Source organism: Lithobates pipiens, unplaced genomic scaffold (assembly GCF_037356315.1).
Source record: "Lithobates pipiens isolate NorthernLeopardFrog02 unplaced genomic scaffold, aLitPip1_a1.2 Scaffold_8, whole genome shotgun sequence".
NCBI lineage: Eukaryota > Metazoa > Chordata > Amphibia > Anura > Ranidae > Lithobates > Lithobates pipiens.
The window spans coordinates 568,591,579-568,599,078 of NW_027507903.1; the positions used below are offsets into that span (position 1 = coordinate 568,591,579).

The following is a 7,500-nucleotide window of genomic DNA, read 5'->3' on the forward strand; positions in this document are numbered from 1 at the left end:
TAGGCCACTGGGCACCTGAAATTGTCACGCATTGTGTGCGCTTTGGCGTACGCACATGCGTACTAGCACATGAAGTTTCTCGGCCGTTCTCGCTCTTCTGCACATTTGCATTGGCAAATATCTATGTGCCAATCTTCTGCAAACCATTCTCTGACAGAGACATCATCTTTTTTTTCCACACCTTTGAAAAAGCCCTTTTGAATTCCTCGGTGCTTTGTTCTTTCTGTGTGATGAAACTAAGGGAAGCATGTCACATAGATGGAAAATGCCTCTGTTGTTCCAGGATGAGTAGACATTGTATCTTGCAAGGTCTGTTGGATGCAGAGCTAAAGATTTTAGCTGGGTGGAATATGGTGGAAGGCAAAAGAGCACTGAAAGCTTGATCTTCCTGTCAATTTTCCATCCATATGGTTTCCTACAAGACCTAAGGGATGAAGAGTAGTGTTTTTCATAGATTAAGGACCCCAAGGCTCACAAAATGGTTAGAGAGTAGTGCCCCGTGTGAGGATCGAACTCACGACCTTCAGATTATGAGACTGACGCGCTACCTGCTGCGCTAACAAGGCCAATTAGTGAAAGTGATATGTGTGTCATAGCTGGCCACCATACTTGGAAGCTGATGGCGGTGGCACATCTTTTTTTCCCTTTGGTTTTCTCTATTTTTCTCAAAACAAGGCAGCTAGTTTTCCCATATGGTCTAGCGGTTAGGATTCCTGGTTTTCACCCAGGCGGCCCGGTTTTGACTCCCGGTATGGGAAATGCAAGTCCTTTTAACGACCCACACACTCCTAGTGCTGAAACCTCAAAGCTGTTTTTCCATTGTAACCTCCAATCATTCCCTTGTTGTCAAAGTACCAAGGGTCAAAGCCAGGGATGCAGACAAGACAGGTCAAGCCGGGTCAGGACAGGAAATGAAATACTATCAGGAACACAGGAACTCACAGGGCAAGCTGAAGTTCATCCAGCAACTAATGGCTCATGCACGCGCTTTGGCGTACGTATATGCGCACTGGCACATGAATTTTCACACATGAATAATATCAGGATCACAGGAACTCACAGGGGAAGCTGAAGATCATCCAGCAACTAATGGCTTATGCTGCTAGCTTTAAATAGGCCACTGGGCACCAGAAATTGTCACGCATTGTGTGCGCTTTGGCGTACGCACATGCGTACTAGCACATGAAGTTTCTCGGCCGTTCTCGCTCTTCTGCACATTTGCATTGGCAAATATCTATGTGCCAATCTTCTGCAAACCATTCTCTGACAGAGACATCATCTTTTTTTTGCACACCTTTGAAAAAGCCCTTTTGAATTCCTCTGTGCTTTGTTCTTTCTGTGTGATGAAACTAAGGGAAGCATGTCACATAGATGGAAAATGCCTCTGTTGTTCCAGGATGAGTAGACATTGTATCTTGCAAGGTCTGTTGGATGCAGAGCTAAAGATTTTAGCTGGGTGGAATATGGTGGAAGGCAAAAGAGCACTGAAAGCTTGATCTTGCTGTCAATGTTCCATCCATATGGTTTCCTACAAGACCTAAGGGATGAAGAGTAGTGTTTTTCATAGATTAAGGACCCCAAGGCTCACAAAATGGTTAGAGAGTAGTGCCCCGTGTGAGGATCGAACTCACGACCTTCAGATTATGAGACTGACGCGCTACCTGCTGCGCTAACGAGGCCAATTAGTGAAAGTGATATGTATGTCATAGCTGGCCACCATACTTGGAAGCTGATGGCGGTGGCACATCTTTTTTTCCGTTTGGTTTTCTCTATTTTTCTCAAAACAAGGCAGCTAGTTTTCCCATATGGTCTAGCGGTTAGGATTCCTGGTTTTCACCCAGGCGGCCCGGGTTCGACTCCCGGTATGGGAAATGCAAGTCCTTTTAACGACCCGCACACTCCTAGTGCTGAAACCTCAAAGCTGTTTTTCCATTGTAACCTCCAATCATTCCCTTGTTGTCAAAGTACCAAGGGTCAAAGCCAGGGATGCAGACAAGACAGGTCAAGCCGGGTCAGGACAGGAAATGAAATACTATCAGGAACACAGGAACTCACAGGGCAAGCTGAAGTTCACCCAGCAACTAATGGCTCATGCACGCGCTTTGGCGTACGTATATGCGCACTGGCACATGAATTTTCACACATGAATAATATCAGGATCACAGGAACTCACAGGGGAAGCTGAAGATCATCCAGCAACTAATGGCTTATGCTGCTAGCTTTAAATAGGCCACTGGGCACCAGAAAATGTCACGCATTGTGTGCGCTTTAGCGTACGCACATGCGTGCTAGCACATGAAGTTTCTCGGCCGTTCTCGCTCTTCTGCACATTTGCATTGGCAAATATCTATGTGCCAATCTTCTGCAAACCATTCTCTGACAGAGACATCATCTTTTTTTTTCACACCTTTGAAAAAGCCCTTTTGAATTCCTCGGTGCTTTGTTCTTTCTGTGTGATGAAACTAAGGGAAGCATGTCACATAGATGGAAAATGCCTCTGTTGTTCCAGGATGAGTAGACATTGTATCTTGCAAGGTCTGTTGGATGCAGAGCTAAAGATTTTAGCTGGGTGGAATATGATGGAAGGCAAAAGAGCACTGAAAGCTTGATCTTCCGGTCAATTTTCCATCCATATGGTTTCCTACAAGATCTAAGGGATGAAGAGTAGTTTTTTCATAGATTAAGGACCCCAAGGCTCACAAAATGGTTAGAGAGTAGTGCCCCGTGTGAGGATCGAACTCACGACCTTCAGATTATGAGACTGACGCGCTACCTGCTGCGCTAACGAGGCCAATTAGTGAAAGTGATATGTGTGTCATAGCTGGCCACCATACTTGGAAGCTGATGGCGGTGGCACATCTTTTTTTCCCTTTGGTTTTCTCTATTTTTCTCAAAACAAGGCAGCTAGTTTTGCCATATGGTCTAGCGGTTAGGATTCCTGGTTTTCACCCAGGCGGCCCGGGTTCGACTCCCGGTATGGGAAATACAAGTCCTTTTAACGACCCGCACACTCCTAGTGCTGAAACCTCAAAGCTGTTTTTCCATTGTAACCTCCAATCATTCCCTTGTTGTCAAAGTACCAAGGGTCAAAGCAAGGGATGCAGACAAGACAGGTCAAGCCGGGTCAGGACAGGAAATGAAATACTATCAGGAACACAGGAACTCACAGGGCAAGCTGAAGTTCATCCAGCAACTAATGGCTCATGCACGCGCTTTGGCGTACGTATATGCGCACTGGCACATGAATTTTCACACATGAATAATATCAGGATCACAGGAACTCACAGGGGAAGCTGAAGATCATCCAGCAACTAATGGCTTATGCTGCTAGCTTTAAATAGGCCACTGGGCACCTGAAATTGTCACGCATTGTGTGCGCTTTGGCGTACGCACATGCGTACTAGCACATGAAGTTTCTCGGCCGTTCTCGCTCTTCTGCACATTTGCATTGGCAAATATCTATGTGCCAATCTTCTGCAAACCATTCTCTGACAGAGACATCATCTTTTTTTTCCACACCTTTGAAAAAGCCCTTTTGAATTCCTCGGTGCTTTGTTCTTTCTGTGTGATGAAACTAAGGGAAGCATGTCACATAGATGGAAAATGCCTCTGTTGTTCCAGGATGAGTAGACATTGTATCTTGCAAGGTCTGTTGGATGCAGAGCTAAAGATTTTAGCTGGGTGGAATATGGTGGAAGGCAAAAGAGCACTGAAAGCTTGATCTTCCGGTCAATGTTCCATCCATATGGTTTCCTACAAGACCTAAGGGATGAAGAGTAGTGTTTTTCATAGATTAAGGACCCCAAGGCTCACAAAATGGTTAGAGAGTAGTGCCCCGTGTGAGGATCGAACTCACGACCTTCAGATTATGAGACTGACGCGCTACCTGCTGCGCTAACAAGGCCAATTAGTGAAAGTGATATGTGTGTCATAGCTGGCCACCATACTTGGAAGCTGATGGCGGTGGCACATCTTTTTTTCCCTTTGGTTTTCTCTATTTTTCTCAAAACAAGGCAGCTAGTTTTCCCATATGGTCTAGCGGTTAGGATTCCTGGTTTTCACCCAGGCGGCCCGGTTTTGACTCCCGGTATGGGAAATGCAAGTCCTTTTAACGACCCACACACTCCTAGTGCTGAAACCTCAAAGCTGTTTTTCCATTGTAACCTCCAATCATTCCCTTGTTGTCAAAGTACCAAGGGTCAAAGCCAGGGATGCAGACAAGACAGGTCAAGCCGGGTCAGGACAGGAAATGAAATACTATCAGGAACACAGGAACTCACAGGGCAAGCTGAAGTTCATCCAGCAACTAATGGCTCATGCACGCGCTTTGGCGTACGTATATGCGCACTGGCACATGAATTTTCACACATGAATAATATCAGGATCACAGGAACTCACAGGGGAAGCTGAAGATCATCCAGCAACTAATGGCTTATGCTGCTAGCTTTAAATAGGCCACTGGGCACCAGAAATTGTCACGCATTGTGTGCGCTTTGGCGTACGCACATGCGTACTAGCACATGAAGTTTCTCGGCCGTTCTCGCTCTTCTGCACATTTGCATTGGCAAATATCTATGTGCCAATCTTCTGCAAACCATTCTCTGACAGAGACATCATCTTTTTTTTGCACACCTTTGAAAAAGCCCTTTTGAATTCCTCGGTGCTTTGTTCTTTCTGTGTGATGAAACTAAGGGAAGCATGTCACATAGATGGAAAATGCCTCTGTTGTTCCAGGATGAGTAGACATTGTATCTTGCAAGGTCTGTTGGATGCAGAGCTAAAGATTTTAGCTGGGTGGAATATGGTGGAAGGCAAAAGAGCACTGAAAGCTTGATCTTGCGGTCAATGTTCCATCCATATGGTTTCCTACAAGACCTAAGGGATGAAGAGTAGTGTTTTTCATAGATTAAGGACCCCAAGGCTCACAAAATGGTTAGAGAGTAGTGCCCCGTGTGAGGATCGAACTCACGACCTTCAGATTATGAGACTGACGCGCTACCTGCTGCGCTAACGAGGCCAATTAGTGAAAGTGATATGTATGTCATAGCTGGCCACCATACTTGGAAGCTGATGGCGGTGGCACATCTTTTTTTCCGTTTGGTTTTCTCTATTTTTCTCAAAACAAGGCAGCTAGTTTTCCCATATGGTCTAGCGGTTAGGATTCCTGGTTTTCACCCAGGCGGCCCGGGTTCGACTCCCGGTATGGGAAATGCAAGTCCTTTTAACGACCCGCACACTCCTAGTGCTGAAACCTCAAAGCTGTTTTTCCATTGTAACCTCCAATCATTCCCTTGTTGTCAAAGTACCAAGGGTCAAAGCCAGGGATGCAGACAAGACAGGTCAAGCCGGGTCAGGACAGGAAATGAAATACTATCAGGAACACAGGAACTCACAGGGCAAGCTGAAGTTCACCCAGCAACTAATGGCTCATGCACGCGCTTTGGCGTACGTATATGCGCACTGGCACATGAATTTTCACACATGAATAATATCAGGATCACAGGAACTCACAGGGGAAGCTGAAGATCATCCAGCAACTAATGGCTTATGCTGCTAGCTTTAAATAGGCCACTGGGCACCAGAAATTGTCACGCATTGTGTGCGCTTTGGCGTACGCACATGCGTACTAGCACATGAAGTTTCTCGGCCGTTCTCGCTCTTCTGCACATTTGCATTGGCAAATATCTATGTGCCAATCTTCTGCAAACCATTCTCTGACAGAGACATCATCTTTTTTTTCCACACCTTTGAAAAAGCCCTTTTGAATTCCTCGGTGCTTTGTTCTTTCTGTGTGATGAAACTAAGGGAAGCATGTCACATAGATGGAAAATGCCTCTGTTGTTCCAGGATGAGTAGACATTGTATCTTGCAAGGTCTGTTGGATGCAGAGCTAAAGATTTTAGCTGGGTGGAATATGGTGGATGGCAAAAGAGCACTGAAAGCTTGATCTTCCGGTCAATTTTCCATCCATATGGTTTCCTACAAGACCTAAGGGATGAAGAGTAGTGTTTTTCATAGATTAAGGACCCCAAGGCTCACAAAATGGTTAGAGAGTAGTGCCCCATGTGAGGATCGAACTCACGACCTTCAGATTATGAGACTGACGCGCTACCTGCTGCGCTAACGAGGCCAATTAGTGAAAGTGATATGTGTGTCATAGCTGGCCACCATACTTGGAAGCTGATGGCGGTGGCACATCTTTTTTTCCCTTTGGTTTTCTCTATTTTTCTCAAAACAAGGCAGCTAGTTTTCCCATATGGTCTAGCGGTTAGGATTCCTGGTTTTCACCCAGGCGGCCCGGGTTCGACTCCCGGTATGGGAAATGCAAGTCCTTTTAACGACCCGCACACTCCTAGTGCTGAAACCTCAAAGCTGTTTTTCCATTGTAACCTCCAATCATTCCCTTGTTGTCAAAGTACCAAGGGTCAAAGCCAGGGATGCAGACAAGACAGGTCAAGCCGGGTCAGGACAGGAAATGAAATACTATCAGGAACACAGGAACTCACAGGGCAAGCTGAAGTTCATCCAGCAACTAATGGCTCATGCACGCGCTTTGGCGTACGTATATGCGCACTGGCACATGAATTTTCACACATGAATAATATCAGGATCACAGGAACTCACAGGGGAAGCTGAAGATCATCCAGCAACTAATGGCTTATGCTGCTAGCTTTAAATAGGCCACTGGGCACCAGAAATTGTCACGCATTGTGTGCGCTTTGGCGTACGCACATGCGTACTAGCACATGAAGTTTCTCGGCCGTTCTCGCTCTTCTGCACATTTGCATTGGCAAATATCTATGTGCCAATCTTCTGCAAACCATTCTCTGACAGAGACATCATCTTTTTTTTTCCACACCTTTGAAAAAGCCCTTTTGAATTCCTCGGTGCTTTGTTCTTTCTGTGTGATGAAACTAAGGGAAGCATGTCACATAGATGGAAAATGCCTCTGTTGTTCCAGGATGAGTAGACATTGTATCTTGCAAGGTCTGTTGGATGCAGAGCTAAAGATTTTAGCTGGGTGGAATATGGTGGAAGGCAAAAGAGCACTGAAAGCTTGATCTTGCGGTCAATTTTCCATCCATATGGTTTCCTACAAGACCTAAGGGATGAAGAGTAGTGTTTTTCATAGATTAAGGACCCCAAGGCTCACAAAACGGTTAGAGAGTAGTGCCCCGTGTGAGGATCGAACTCACGACCTTCAGATTATGAGACTGACGTGCTACCTGCTGCGCTAACGAGGCCAATTAGTGAAAGTGATATGTGTGTCATAGCTGGCCACCATACTTGGAAGCTGATGGCGGTGGCACATCTTTTTTTCCCTTTGGTTTTCTCTATTTTTCTCAAAACAAGGCAGCTAGTTTTCCCATATGGTCTAGCGGTTAGGATTCCTGGTTTTCACCCAGGCGGCCCGGGTTCGACTCCCGGTATGGGAAATGCAAGTCCTTTTAACGACCCGCACACTCCTAGTGCTGAAACCTTAAAGCTGTTTTTCCATTG

At 45.8% G+C, this 7,500-nt stretch overlaps 7 non-coding genes across 7 annotated transcripts; 4 read left to right on the plus strand and 3 right to left on the minus strand.

Moving 5' to 3' along the window:
• Positions 1–1,606: 1,606 nt before the first annotated feature.
• TRNAM-CAU (transfer RNA methionine (anticodon CAU)) lies at positions 1,607–1,679 on the minus strand. Its single transcript has one exon. It is a non-coding gene; the product is annotated as a tRNA-Met (tRNA).
• A 120-nt stretch (positions 1,680–1,799) lies between these two features.
• Positions 1,800–1,871, plus strand: TRNAE-UUC (transfer RNA glutamic acid (anticodon UUC)). Its single transcript has one exon. It is a non-coding gene; the product is annotated as a tRNA-Glu (tRNA).
• An 847-nt stretch (positions 1,872–2,718) lies between these two features.
• Positions 2,719–2,791, minus strand: TRNAM-CAU (transfer RNA methionine (anticodon CAU)). Its single transcript has one exon. It is a non-coding gene; the product is annotated as a tRNA-Met (tRNA).
• A 2,153-nt stretch (positions 2,792–4,944) lies between these two features.
• TRNAM-CAU (transfer RNA methionine (anticodon CAU)) lies at positions 4,945–5,017 on the minus strand. Its single transcript has one exon. It is a non-coding gene; the product is annotated as a tRNA-Met (tRNA).
• A 120-nt stretch (positions 5,018–5,137) lies between these two features.
• Positions 5,138–5,209, plus strand: TRNAE-UUC (transfer RNA glutamic acid (anticodon UUC)). The gene has a single exon. It is a non-coding gene; the product is annotated as a tRNA-Glu (tRNA).
• Positions 5,210–6,250: 1,041 nt separating this feature from the next.
• On the plus strand, positions 6,251–6,322 carry TRNAE-UUC (transfer RNA glutamic acid (anticodon UUC)). Its single transcript has one exon. It is a non-coding gene; the product is annotated as a tRNA-Glu (tRNA).
• Positions 6,323–7,364: 1,042 nt separating this feature from the next.
• Positions 7,365–7,436, plus strand: TRNAE-UUC (transfer RNA glutamic acid (anticodon UUC)). The gene has a single exon. It is a non-coding gene; the product is annotated as a tRNA-Glu (tRNA).
• Positions 7,437–7,500: the final 64 nt, after the last annotated feature.